Below are 15,431 nucleotides of genomic sequence, written 5' to 3'. Positions count from 1 at the left end.
TGTTCCTGCCCTCTCCCCATATCCCTTGACCCCGCTATCTATAAGAGCTTTATCTAACTCTCTCTTGAATGCATCCAGAGACTTGGCCTCCACTGCCTTCTGGGGCAGAACATTTCACATATCCACCACTCTCTGGGTGAAAAAGTTTTTCCACATCTCGGTTCTAAATGGCCTACCCCTTATTCTTAAACTATGGCCTCTAGTTCTGGACTCACCCATCAGCGGGAACATGCTTCCTGCCTCCAGCGTGTCCAATCCCTTAATAATCTTATATGTCTCAATCAGATCCCCTCTCATCCTTTTAAATTTCAGTGTATACAAGCCCAGTCGCTCCAATCTTTCAACATATGACAGTCCCACCATTCTGGGAATTAACCTTGTGAACCTGCACTGCACTCTCTCAATAGCAAGAATGTCCTTCCTCATATTTGGAGACCAAAACTGCACACAATACTCCAGGTGGGGTCTCACCAGGGCCCTGTTCAGCTGCAGAAGGACCTCTTTACTCCTATACTCAATTCCTCTTGTTATAAAAGCCAGCATGCCATTAGTTTTCTTTACTGCCTGTTGTACCTGCATGCTTGCTTTCATTGACTGATGTCCAAGAACACCTTGATCTCCTTGTGCTTCCCTTTTTCCTAACTTGACTCCATTTAGATAGTAATCTGCCTTCCTGTTCTTGCCACCAAAGTGGATAACCTCACATTTATCTACATTAAACTGCATCTGCCATACATTTGCCCACACACCCAACCTGTCCAAGTCACCCTGCATTCTCATAACATCTTCCTGACTTTTCACACTGCCACCCAGCGTTGTGTCATCAGCAAATTTGCTAATGTTACTTTTAATCCCTTCATCTAAATCATTAATATATATTGTAAACAGCTGCGGTCCCAACACCGAACCTTGCAGTACCCCACTGGTCACAGCCTGCCATTCCAAAAGGGACCCGTTAATCGCTATTCTTTGTTTCCTGTCAGCCAGCCAATTTTCAATCCATTTCAGTACTCTGCCCCCAATACCATGTGCCCTAATTTTGCCCACTAATCTCCTATGTGGGACTTTATCAAAAGCTTTCTGGAAGTCCAGGTACACTACATCCACTGGCTCTCCCTTGTCCATTTTCATAGTTAAATCCTGAAAAAAACTACAGAAGATTAGTCAAGCATGATTTTCCCTTCATAAATCCATGCTGACTCGGACTGATCCTTCTACTGCTATCCAAATGTGTCGTAATTTCATCTTTTATAATTGACTCTAGCATCTTTCCCACCACTGACTTCAGGCTAACCGGTCTATAATTCCCTGTTTTCTCTCTCCCTCCTTTCTTGAAAAGTGGGACAACATTAGCCACCCTCCAGTCAGCCGGAACTGTTCCTGAATCTATAGAACATTGGAAAATGATTACCAATGCATCCACAATTTCTAGAGCCACCTCTTTAAGAACCCTGAGATGCAGACCATCAGGTTCCGGGGACTTATCAGCCTTCAGACTCAACAGTCTATCCAACACCGTTTCTTGCCTAATATAAATTTCCTTCAGTTCATCCTTTACGCTAGTTCCTTTGACCACTATTACATCTGGGAGATTGTTTGTGTCTTCCCTAGTAAAGACAGATTCAAAGTACTTGTTCAACTCATCTGCCAGTTCCTTGTTCCCCATAATAAATTCACCCGTTTCTGTCTTCAATGGTCCAATCTTGGTCTTAATTTTTTTTTGCTATTCACATACCTAAAGAAGCTTTTACTATCCTCCTTTATATTCCTGGCTAGTTTACTACGTAACTCATTTTTTCTTGGCGTATTGCCTTTTTTGTTATCTTCTGTTGCTCTTTAAAAGATTCTCAGTCCTCCAGTTTCCCGCTCATCTTTGCCATGTTATACTTCTTCTCTTATTTTTTTTTACTGCCCTTTACTTCCCTCGTCAGCCACAGCAGTCCCTTACTCCCCTTAGGATCTTTCTTCTTCTTTGGAATTAACCAATCCTGCACCTTCTGCATTATTCCCAGAAGTACCTGCCATTGTTGTTCCACTGTCTTCCCTGCTAGGGTATTATTCCACTAAACTTTGGCCAGCTCCTCCCTCATAGCTCCATAGCTATGCACCTGAACTGGAGGGGAAGTGAATATCCCAGTAGGAAGGTTTTGGTGCTGTAAGGGTGGGAGCGGTGTTGTTGGAGATGTAAACTAGAGCTGCAGGGGAAGGGAACCAGAGTGCTTGAACAGACAGTGGAGTGGTTGTGGAGATGGATGTTTATAGGCCTACGTACAAGGTCAGGAATCAAAAAGTTGATCATTGTGGGGATAATGTTCTGAGTTTTGAATATTTCAATGCAAGGAGTATTGTAGAAAGGGCAGATGAGTTTAAGACACGGATGAGGGTACGGAATTATGATTTGTAGACATTAGTGAGCTTGTTTGCAGGAGGAGCATGTCTGATAGACCAATGTACTGGAATTCTGTTGCTTCAGATATGATAGAGTGGGAGGGATTAAAAGGGATGGTGTGGCAATTCTAATCAGGGAAAATAACATGGCAGGGCTTATACAGGATAGAATGAACAGTTCGTCTCCTGAGGCTTTATAGATAGAACTGAGGAATAAGAGAGGTGTGTATGACCATGTTAATGGGATTACATTATAGATCATATAATAGGCAGCAGGATTTAGGTAATCAAATTAGAGAGATCACAGAATGTTATAAGAAACATAAGGTTGTGATATGAGGTGCTTTTAACTTTCCATATATTGACTGGGATTCCCATGCTGCTAACGGGCTGGATGGGATAGAATATCTCAAGTGCATCTCAAGATTTAGGAAAGTTTCCTGAATCAGTGCATCGAGATCCCAGCCAGAGAGTGTGCAATTCTAGATCTCCTATCAGGGAATGAGACGGGGAAAGTGACAGAAGTGTGTGTAGGTGAACACTTTCTATTTAGTGATTACAATGCCATTTGTTTCAAGTTCATTGCAGTGAAGGGTAGGTCTGTTCCTTGGATTGAGATTCTAAATAGGTGAAAGGCCAATTTTGGAAGAACCTGGCAAGTGTAGATTGACACAGTTCTTTGGTTTTCTAGAGCTATTAAGACATTGGTTAAGAAGAAGGAGGAAGTGGATAGCAGGAATGGGCAGGTGGAAATAAATTAGGTACATGACGAGTATAAGACATTCAAGAGAATGCTTTTAGAAAGAAATCAGGGCTAAAAAAAGAGTTCAGGGTTTTTGAAGATATTTTAAGAACAGAAAGACAGCCATGAACAAAATTGCTCCTTTGAAGATCAGAGCTGAAAGATATTGGGGAGATCTTAAATAGATTATTTGCTTCTGTATTCACTGAAACCATAAAATATAGGATAAAAATTAAGCCACTTGGCCCATCCACCATTTCATCATGGCTTATCCATTTTTCACCTCAGCCCCAAACTGCTGCTTTCTCTCCATGTCCTTCATGCCTTGAGCATCCAAAAATCTATCAACTCTGCCTTAAATATACATAATGACATGGCCACCACAGCTACCTGTGATAACGAATTCCACAGATTCACCACTCTTTGGCTAAAGAAATTTCTCCTCATCTCCATTCTAAGAGGACACCCCTCTATTCTGATGCAATGTCTTCTGGTCGTAGACTCACCCACCATAGGAAACATACTCTCCACATCCACTCTATCAAGGCCTTACACCAGTGAATCATGTCACCACTCATTGTTCTGAATTCTGGTGAATATGTCTGATGTAACTTTGGTCTTGTCTTTAATGCATTAAACTCAGATTCTGCAATAGCATTGACTTGTGCTCCAGAATCCAGTTTAAACAGAATATTGTTTTCGTTCACTTGCAATGGCATATTCCAGCCATTCTTACCTTGTTTGTTTAAACAAAACACATTGATATAAAATTTCTCACGTTAATTTTCAAGCACTGAATTTACTTATGTTGTTTTCTTTCTACTTCTGCAACAGTGTTAAAAATAATTGTTCTTATCACAGTTGTTGCACATTTTCTGAGACGCTGGACACTTTTTAGGTCGGTGCTCCCGCCCACAGTGATCACAAAGTTTTTTTCCTTTCAGATGACATCTTGCTCTCTGTTGGTTCCATTGCCATTCTATTACTTTTTCTAACATGTTCATTCTTAATGGCGTGTATGTTGTAGTTCTCAACAAAAGGCTCTTTAGCCTGCATATTTATGGTCTCTGAAGCTTTACAGAGAATCAAAGCTTTTTCCAAATTTACGTCTGGTTTTCTTAAGAGGCTTTCTCTTAGAGCGTTGTCCAGAATGCCGCAAGCAAGTAGTCTTTTACGAGAGAGTCTGTCGGCTCTGCAAACTCATAATTTTTACTGTAGTTTCTCAGTTCAGTAACAAATTGCTCAATCATTTGACCAGGTCTCTGCCAACATTTGAAAAAAATTATACCATTCATACATCACATTACACTTCTGTATAAAAAATGCATCAAATTTGTCAATGATCACTTTTAGATTCAAATTATCTCCATTTTCAAAAGTAAAATGGTTAAATACCTCAATCGCGTCATCCCCAATCATGTGTCGTAGGATCGCTGCTTTTGTTTTTTTCCATTTTTTATCTTCTCCAATCGCCGTTAAGTATATTTCAACTTTAAGTATATTTATAGATTTTTTGGAGGTTGCAAAAATTCCATTTTCAAAGCTGTTAGCAAAGAACAAAAAAGTTTGCGCTCCTCTGTTTTTCTGATTATCTTCGCTTCTCCCATGTTAGCGAAATGAATTATTTTCCAGATTGAGTTCTGACACCATGTTGTGTTCTTATACGTACTGTGCATTACTAATAACAAACCATATTCTGGAAGAATTAAAACTAGAACTTTTATTTAACAACAAACAGCAAGCACGTTTTCATCATACAGCTTCTCGATCCTTCTGCATTTCTGCGCATGGTCCGAACTCTGTCCAATCACAATTCAATTTGTTGTGGGCATACTCAGTAAGTTCAACAACCTTAATATAATCAAGGAAATACCACACCCAACAGAGTGGACAACCAGTGTGTATTACAACACGTACCCAACCTTTCCAGTTGCTGGGGTTTAGACACTCTAACTCTCCGGAGTATGGATAGTTGGCGTGGCTCCTTTAAAGATTCAGACCAGCCCGCTGACTGGCGGACATTTTTGATGCAAGGATTTAATATTTGAGGAACATTTAAACTGAGGTTTGGAGCTCAATATTCAGCTCAATTTTGGGTCCTCATCTACCACCTGGCTGAAAACCTTGTCTTCATTTCAGTCTGGTATCATGTCTCAATTCCAGTCTCCGATATTACAGCACTTGGGTCCCACTGTGATCCCTTGTCACAGTGTGTAAAAACAACAATCTGTACCACTACAAAATAAATAAAGAAATAATAATAATAATAATAAATAAGGATATGAGATGAAAAGTCCTTGAAAGTGAATCCATAGATTGTGGAACACTCACAAAATGATGGATGGACTCAGCAGGCCAGGCAGCATCTATGGACGAGAGCACAGTTGACATTTCAGGCTGAGAACCTTGTGTGTGTTGCTTTGATTTCCAGCACCTGTAGATTTCTCTTGTTTGCAATAGGCTGTGGTAATAGTTCAGTGATGGGGCAAGTGAGTTCATTCCACTCGTTCAAGAGCCTGATGGTGAGAGGTAATAACTGTTGCTGAACCTGGTGCTGTGAGTCCTGAGGTTCCTATATCTTCTTCTGGATGGCAACAGTGAGAAGTGAACATCACCTGGAAGGCAGTGTGTCCTGATGATGGATGTTGTTTGCCTGTGACAATGCTCCATGTAGATGCGCACAATGGTAGGGAGGGCTTTACCGGAAAAGGCTTGGGCTGTAGACACTTACTTTTGTAGAACTTTCCTTTCAAGGGCATTGGTGATTCCCTACCAGGTTCTGATGCAGCCAGTCAATATACTCTCCACTACACATTGATACAAGTTTGTCAATGTTTTAGATGCCATGCCAAATCTTTGCAAACTTCTAAGGAAGTAGAGGTACAGTTCACCTTTTTTTTATAATTGCACTGATGTACTGGACCTAGGGGAAGTCTCCTGAGATGATGACGTTAAGGAATTTAAAGTTGCTGACCCTTTCCACCTCTGACACCCTGATGAAGTCTATCTTGTGAATTTCTGTTTTCCTTCTCCTGCAGTCAGTAATCAGTTCCCTGGTGTGCTGATATTGAGAAGTTGTTGTTGTGGCAGTGGTCAGTCAGATTTTCAATCACTCTCCGATAAGATGAAAAATCACCACCTTTGATTCATCTAACAACACTGGTGTCATCAGCCAGCTAGTCTAGTACTGTAACCACTATGGCTACATCTACCTCATTGACTCCATTCTCCCTGCTACGGCAGGCTCTTTATTCCATCTGCATTTTCTCATCTCAGAAAGAGACCTCAGGGGCAACCTCTTCACACAGTATGTATATGGAACAAGCGGCTGGGCATTATTATATGGGCTGCTAAGGGGCATTTTAAATGCAGCTTTCCCTGCAGCACCCCATGCTGACAACATCTGTACCATTGACATGTAGTCTTACGATGCCCCCCCTCGCCTACACCTCCCACAGCCCTTCACGTACCTTCCTCTCTGCTGAAATGCTGCTCTTAATCCACTGAGTTATAAACTGAAGTAGTTGTGGACATTTCTCTGGCATTTCATGCTTGATGCTGATTGCAGTCAGCTGAGCCTCTGCGTGCTGATCCTTGTGCCTGGAAAAGGGAATGACAAGAATGTGAGGAAGTGCTGGCTTCAGCTTCCCTACATAACTCCATCATAGTGACAGACTGAGCTCCATCACACACGCTCCGAGTGGATAGGCACGGAGTGCAGAACCAGAACTGGTCTCATTCCATTGAAACCTGCCTTCCTCAACTTGACTACTCTACTGGCACATTCAATACCGCATTCCATATTCATACTAATGATTAAGATTGCTGTTCTCCAGATCCCCAATGAAACATCAGTCTGTTTCTTTCCCACTCATTAAAGCCTTGATTCTTTTCCAGTTCTGAGTTACACCTATGGGATGTTGACCTTAATAAATTGAATTCATGTGAATGCTTATTTCATAAAGCACCTAAATTTGGGGACTTTATAGTTAGGGGGTCAGACAGCAATTCTACGGACGCAGGAAAGAATCATGGATGGTAGTTTGCTTCCCAGGTGCTAGGGTCCGGGATGTTTCTGCTCGCATCCACAATATCCTGAAGAGGAGCTGCTGAAAACAGACTACAGGGAATTAAGAAGAAAGTTGAGAAACAGGACCTCAAAGGCAGTAATTTTGGATTACGCCTTGCGCCACGTGACAGTGAGTATAGGAATAGAGTGAGGTGGAGGATAAATGTGTGGCTAAGGGATTGGAGCAGGAGGCAGGGATTCAGATTTGTGGATCATTGGGGCCTCTTTTGGGGCAGGCATGACCTGTACACAAAGGACGTGTTGTACTTGAATCCGAGGGGACCAATATCCTGGCAGGGAGGTTTGCTAAGGCTTTTAAAGAGAGTTTAACTAGAATTGCTGGGGAGTGGAAACAAACTGAAGAGATAGATGAAGGGCTGTTTGTCTCACAGATTGAGCAAGCTTGTAGACAGTGTAAGAGGGAGGACAGGCAGGTGATAGAGAAGGGATGCGTTCAGACCAATGGTTTGAAATGTGTCTATTTTAATGCAAGAAAGCATCATGAACAAAGTGGATGAGCTTAGATCGTGGATCAGAACTTGGAGGTATGATGTTGTGGCCATTACAGAGACTTGGATGGTTCAGGGAGGGGTACTTCAAGTGCTAGACTTTAGATGTTTCAGAAAGGACAGAGAAGGAGGTAAAAGAGGTGGGGGCACGGGACTGCTGATCAGGGATAGTGTCATGGCTGCAGAAAAGGAGGAAGTCATGAAGGGATTGTCTACTGAGTCTCCCTGGGTGGAAGTTAGGCACAGGATGGGGTCAGTAACTCTAATGGGTGTTGTTTATAGACCAACCAATAGTAACAGGGACATTGAGGAGCAGAAAGGAAGACAGATTCTGGAAAGGTGTGATAATCACAGGTTTGTAGTGCTGGGAGATTTTAATTTCCCAAATATTGATTGGCATCCCCCTAGACCAAGTGGTTTAGGTGGGGTAGAGTTTGTTAGGTGTGTTCAGAAATGTTTTCTGACTCAATATGTGGATAAGCCTACAAGAGGCGGGGCTGTACTTGATCTGGTAATGGGAAATAAACCTGTTAAGTTGTCAGGTCTCTCATGGGAGAGCATTTTGGAAATAATGATCAGAATTCTATCTTCTTTACCATAGCATTGGAAAGAGATAGGAACAGACAGGTTTGGAAAGCGTTTATTTGGAGTAAGGTGAAATATAAGGCTATCGGGCAGGAACTTGGAAGCATAAATTGGGAACAGATGTTATTAGGGAAATGTACGACAGAAATGTGGCAAATATTCAGGTGATATTTTCATGGCGTTCTGCAGAGTTATGTTCCAATGAGACAGGGGAAGGATGGTAGGGTACAGGAACCATGGTTTACAAAAGCTGTTGAAAATCTGGCCAAGAAGAAAAGAAAAACTTATGAAAGATTCAGAAAACTAGGTAATGATAAAGTACCAGAAAATCATAAGGCTAGCAGGAAGGAGCTTAAGAATGAAATTAGAAGAGCCAGAAGGAGCCATGGTGACCAAGATTACTCCAAGGAATTCTACAATTATGTGAAGAGCAAGAGGATAAGACATGAGAGAACAGGACCAATCAAGTGTGACAGTGGAAAAGTGTGTATGGAACCAGAGGAGATGGCAGAGGTACTTATTGAATGTTTTGCTTCAGTATTCACTACAGAAAAGGATCTTGGTGATTATAGGGATGACTTACAGCAGACTGAAAAGCTTGAGCATATAGATGTTAAGAAGGAGGATGCACTGGAGCTTTCAGAAAGCATCAAGTTCGATAAGTCACGGGGTCCGGAAGAGATATTCCCCAGACTACTGTGGGAAGCGAGGGAGGAGATTGCTGTGTGTCTGGCAATGATGTTTGCATCATCAATGGGGACAGGAGAGGTTCCGGAGGATTGGGGTTGCAGATGTTGTTCCCTTATTCAGGAAAGTAAGTAGAGATAGCGCAGGAAATTAGAGACCAGTGAGTCTTACTTCAGTGTCTGGTAAATTGATGGAGAAGATCCCAACATGCAGGATTTATGAACATTTGGAGAGGCAAAATATGATTAGGAATAGTCAGCATGGCTTTGTCAAAGGCAGGTTGTGCTTTATAAGTCTGACTGAATTTTTTGAGAATGTGACTAAACACATTAATGAAGGTAGAGCAGTAGATGTAGTGTATATCAACTTCAACAAGGCACTTGATAACGTAACCCATGCAAGGCTTATTGAGAAAGTAAGGAGGCATGGGATACAAAGTCACCTTGCTTTGTGGATCCAGAATTAGCTTGTCCACAGAAGGCAGAAAGTGGTTGTAAATGGGTCGTATTCTGCATGGAGGTCAGTGACCAGTGGTATGCCTCAGGGATCTGTTTTGGAACCCCTTCACTTTGCGATTTTTATAAGTGACCTGGATGAGGAAGTGGAGGGATGTGTTAGTAAATTTGTTGATGACACAAAGGTTGGGGATAGTGTGGAAGTCTGTAAGAGTTTACAAGAGGACATCAATAGGATGCAAAACTGGGCTGAGAAGAGGCAGGTGGAGTTCAACCTAGTTAAGTGTGAGGTGGTTCATTTTGGTAGGTCAAATATGATGGTAGAATATAGTATAATAGTAAGACTCTTGGCAGTGCAGAGATTCAGAGAGATCTTGGGGTCCGAGTCCATAGGACATTCAAAACTGCTGTGCAGATTCAATCATGGGATTGTTTAAGAGCCGAGAGGTAATGTTACAGCAATATATGACACTGGTCATACCCCACATGGAGTACTGTGCTCAGTTCTGGTCACCTCACTACAGGAAGGATATGGAAACGATAGAAAGGGTACAAAGGAGATTTACAAGGATGTTGCCTGGATTGGGGAGCATGCCTTATGAGAATAGGTTGAGTGAAGTCAGCCTTTTATCCTTGGAGCGATGGAGGATGAGTGGTGACCTGATGGAAGTGTATAGGATGATGAAAGGCATTGATTGTGTGGATAGTCAGAGGCTTTATCCCAGCGCTGAAATGGCTAGCAGAAGAGGACATAGTTTTAAGGTGCTTGGAAATAGGTACAGAGATGTCAGGGGTAAGTTTTTTATGCAGAGGGTGGTGAGTGCGTGGAATGGGCTGCCAGTGACAGTGGTGGAAACAGATAGAGTCTAATAAGGGACTCCTGGATAGGTACATGGAGGTTAAACAATAGAGGGCAATGGGTACCCCGAGGTAATTACTAAAGAAAGTACATGTTCGGTACAGCATTGTGGGCCAAAGGGTCTGTCTTGTCCTGTAGGTTTTCTATGTTTCTATGACAAATCTGTTGGAGTTCTTTGAGGAGATAATAAGCAAGATCGATAAAGGAGAGTCAGTGGAGGTTGATTACTTGGAATTTCAGAAGGCTTGGCAAAGTGTCATGAATGATGCTGCTAAAAAGATAAGAATGGACTGTATTACAGAAATGTTTCTAACATGGGTAGAAGTTTGACTGACTGGCAAGAAGCAGAGAGAGAATAAATGGGGCCTTATTTGACTGGCTGCCAATGACTAGTAGTGTCTCACAATGTCAGAGTTGGGTCCTTTTTTTCACCAGTTACATGTCAGTGACTTGGATAATGGAATTGGTGGCTTTGTGGCCAAGTTTGCAGACAATACGAAGTTAGTTGAAGGGTCAGGAAGTGTTGAGGAAGCAGGGACTGTGCAGAAAGACTTAGAAGGGACTGATGGAATACAGTGCAGGGAAGTGAATGGTTATGCATTTTGGCAGGAGGAATAAAGGCATTGATTACTTTCTAAAGAGAGAGCAAATTCAGAAATCAGAGGTACCAAGGGCTTTGGGAGTCGTTGTGCTGAATTCTCTAAAGGTTAGCTTGCAGATTGAGTTGATTGTGAGGAAGGCAAATGCAATGTTAGCTTTTGTTTTGAGATGACTACAACATAAAAACAAGGATGTAATGCTCAGGCCTTATAAAGCACTGATCAGACCGCATTGAAGAATTGTGAGCAGTTTTATGCCCCAGATCTAAGAACAGATGTGCTGGTATTAGAGAGGATCAAGAGGAGGTTCATGAGAATGGCTCCAGGAATGAAAGTATTAATGTACAAGGAGTGTTTGATGGCTCTGGGCCTGTATCCACTGAAGTTTAGAAAAAAAAAGGCAGATCTCCTTTTAACCCATTGAATATTGAAAGGCCAAAATAGATGGATGTGGAAAGGATGCTTCCTATTCTGATCCTATTGTGATCAGCAAATTTGCTGATGATACAAAGATTGGAGGTGTAATGGACAGTGAGGAAGATTTTCAAAGCTTGCAGAGGGATTTACATCAGCTGGAAAAATGGGCTGAAAATGGCAGATGGAGTTTAATACAGACAAGTGTTCAGTATTGCACTTTGGAAGGACAAACCAAGGTAGGAATACAAGGTAAATGGAAGGGCACTGAGGAGTGCAGTAGAACAGAGGGATCTGAGACTACAGATACAGAATTCTCTAGCAGTGGCATCACAGGTAGATAGGTTCACAACGAGAGCTTTTGCTACATTGGTCTTTATAAATCAAAGTATTGAGTATAAGAGATGGAATATTATGGTAAGGTTGTATAAGGTTGTGAGGCCAAATTTGGAGTATTGTCTACAGTTTTGATCACCTAATTACAGGAAGGATATTAATAAGATGAAAAGAGTGCAGAGAAGGTTTACAAGGATGTTGCTGGGACTTGAGAAACTGAGTTACAGAGAAAGGTTGAATAGGTTAGGACTTTATTCCGTGGAGCATTGAAGAATGAGGGAAGATTTGATAGAGGTATTTAACATTATGATGGGTATAGTTAGAGCGAACACAAGCAGGTTTTTTCCACTGAGCCTAGGGGAGAAATAAAAACAGAGGACATGGGTTAGGAGTGAAGGGGAAAAGTTTAAAGGGAAAATTAGGGTGACTTCTTCACACAGAGAGTAGTGGGGGTGTGGAATGAGCTGCTAGATGAAGTGGTAAATGCGGGCTCATTTTTGACATTTAAGAAAAACTTGGACATGTTCATGGATGAGAGGCGTATGGAGGGCTGTGGTCCAGGTGCAGGTCAGTGCGAGTAGGCAGAAAAATGATTCGGCACAGCCAAGAAGGACCAAAAGGCCTGTTTCTGTGCTGTAATGTTCTATGGTTCTATGATTGAGTCTAGGACCAAAGCACACAGTCTCATAACAGAACAGAGATGAGAAGGAATTTGTTGAGCCAGAAGGTGATGAATCTGTGGAATTCTTTGCTACAGATGGTGTGGAGACCAAGTCATTGGGTACATTTAAAGTGGAGTTTGACATGTTCTTGATTAGTAGGGTGTTCATGGCTATGTGGAGAAGGTAGAAGAATGGGGTTGTGAGGTATAATGAATCCGCTGATTGAATTGCAGAGCAGACTTGATGGGCCGAATGACCCTCGTTCTGCTCCTGCAATCTGTTGTCTAATCTAAAAGTATATCTCTGTCAGGTGAGTGTTTTGTCATGTCTTCTGCCTTCACTCATGTTTCCTCAACTGTACATATCTTTGTTGTGTATTTAATATTTCAGTTAGACTCAATTCAATTCAATATATTTGTATATATATAGTTTGATTAAGCATTATTGTTCATTTCAATAATCCATGATGGGTTATATGTATATATAAATGAATTACATATATATACAAGATTACTTAAATATTACTAAACTCCAACTCAAGAGAGAATGCATCTCAACTGTATACACAGTATACTATATTATATGTTCCAATTGGAAGGTTAATTGTTCATTATAAGTTGCTCCATGATCAGCCAAGGGTTAAATCAGGGCTTCCAGGATGATGTGGCCTGAAGGGCTGAAATGGCTCATTCTGTGCCGTATCTCAATAAATAAATAAAAACGACCATACTCACACACCCACAGTGTAGCAAATTTTAAATTGTCCCTTTCAGGCCTAAAGATTTAATCACTGTGGAGGGTTTCTTACTCTTCTGGGGTAATGTCTTTCCTGACAAGGAGGATCACTCTGTTTGGCTGATGAGACTTGTGACTGTGAAACAATCTCAGATTCTGAGTCCTCCTCTGTTGTTGCTGTGGGAGTTGATTCTGAGACTTCAGGAAGTGGTTCTGACAGTGGTAGCCACCTCTCTTCTTAGTTTTTCTTTGAGTTTGTTCATCTTGATCTTGGGAAGGTGCATTTAGCTCACTGGAGTATTCTCTGACTAATCTATCTATTGCTCCCTTTATGACTGATCTCTCCTCTTGGCTTTTTCATGGACAGCTGTCATCTGATGAATACTCTATATTCGTATCTCCATTGACTCTTTTCTGTTTGGCCTTCCATTCATCCAGCTGAGCTTTGGTCTTTGTATCTACTTTTACAAGCAGCTTTCTGTTTCCCATTTGAAATTCATGCAATATCCTCAATGCACACAGAGTAGATTCTGGTTCTTTATAGTCACAAATGCTGAATGATTGCAACTTTCCTGAAGCACCTTGAAAACTCTTCCTGTTTAAAGCCAAGCAATATTTCACAAGTAACTGCCTGAACCAAAGACCTGATTGTGGATTTCAGAAAGTGTAAGACGATAGAAAATACATCAGTCCTCATAGAAGGATCTGAAGTGGAAAGAGTGGGCAATTTCAAATTCCTGGGTGTCAATATCTCTGAGGATCTATCCTGGGCTCAGCATATCAATTCAGTTGCAAAGAAGACATGACAGTAGCTATATTTAATTCAGAGGTTCAGGAGATTTGATATGTCACAAAAGGCTCTCATAAATTTCTACAGATGTACCATGGACAGCATTCATTGGGGGGGGGAGAACGTGTTGGGGTGCAGTACACAGGATCAATATAAACTGCAGAAAGTTACAAACACAGCTCCATTATGGGCACTCGTCTCCCCAGAATCCAGGACACCCTCTAGGAGTGATGCCTGAAAAAGGCAGCACCCATCAATAAGGACCCCCATCACCCAGGACATGCCCTCTTCTCATTACTACTATCAGGAAGAAGGAACAGCAGGCTGAAGACACACATTTAGTGACTCAGAAACAGCTTCTTCCCCTCTGCCATCAGATTTCTGAATGGAAATTGAACCCATGAACACTAACTTGCTTCTTTTTTGCACTAATTGTTTAATTTAACTTTAGAAAAAATATCTGTATGCTGACATAATTCACAGCTTTATTACCATGTATTGGTACAGCTGACACATATTTCATGACATATGTCAGTGACAGTGGAACTGATTCTGATTCACATATCAGAAGCTTTCTCAGACATGTTGTCTACAAAAACTGTGGTCATCAGATCATTGCATTTGTCACTTTCACAATTCCTCTGAGCCTACTGTGGTCTTTCCTTGGTCCAATATGCTTTCCAGCCAGAAGCACAGAGGTTAGCACCAACACCAGTTGACTTCTGTTGGGCAACGGTTGATCATGTTCAGCATGGATACAGTTGTGGCATCATCCAGTACATTTCTTAATTTGCTTTCATTTGGCTTTATTGCAGGGGACGTGGCTGGCAGATGGTGGCTGGATTTTCAATCAAGTTGCAGTTCTCTCAGCCAGAAACAACCCACAGTGCTGGTCCTCCAGTTTTTACCAAACCCAAACTCAATGTGGCTTGTTGGTTGTATTTCATTGTTACAAATGTCATTCTCACAGGAGTTATCTTTTCTCCAGTACAAGTTGTTAGTTGGATATCTGCAATCTTCACTTTAATATCTTAGAAATGCCTGTCAAACAGATCTTGTGGAATGACTGAAACAACTAAACCAATGTCCAATTCCATTTTAATCAATTTGCCATTTACTTCTGCTCTAAGCCATATCATTTGTCAATTGCTCTCCTTTGCCAATTATATTGCAGGTAATACAGGAACATTTAAAGCTGAAACGATCCCTGATTGCAGAATGTTTTAGGTGTCATAAGTGGAATCTAAAGGAAGGAGAATCCATTTCAGCACACATGGCTGAATGGAAGAAATTGTTTGAGAATTGTCAGTTCAGTGATGGTCTTCATGATGCACTGAGAGATCATTTAGCTTATGGAATCTCATAGGAAAACATTTGAAATGCCTCCGAATTTCTGTTTCAAAGGAAACTGCAGATAGAGATGCTATTGATTTGTGGTCAGGAATGAAAGTGAACGTGATCAACATTGCAGCATCGAGATGGAGGCCTTCATGGTCAAACCAATTGTGTTGCCATTGTGGTGCAGACTCATATACGCTGGTAGGAAATCATATTGGATCAAGGAAGGACCATACTGGTCAGAGGAATTGTGAAAATGACAA

The sequence above is a fragment of the Hypanus sabinus genome, chromosome 1 (assembly GCF_030144855.1).
Source record: "Hypanus sabinus isolate sHypSab1 chromosome 1, sHypSab1.hap1, whole genome shotgun sequence".
In the NCBI taxonomy this organism is placed as follows: Eukaryota; Metazoa; Chordata; class Chondrichthyes; order Myliobatiformes; family Dasyatidae; genus Hypanus; species Hypanus sabinus.
Note: the sequence above shows the minus strand (reverse complement) of the source record.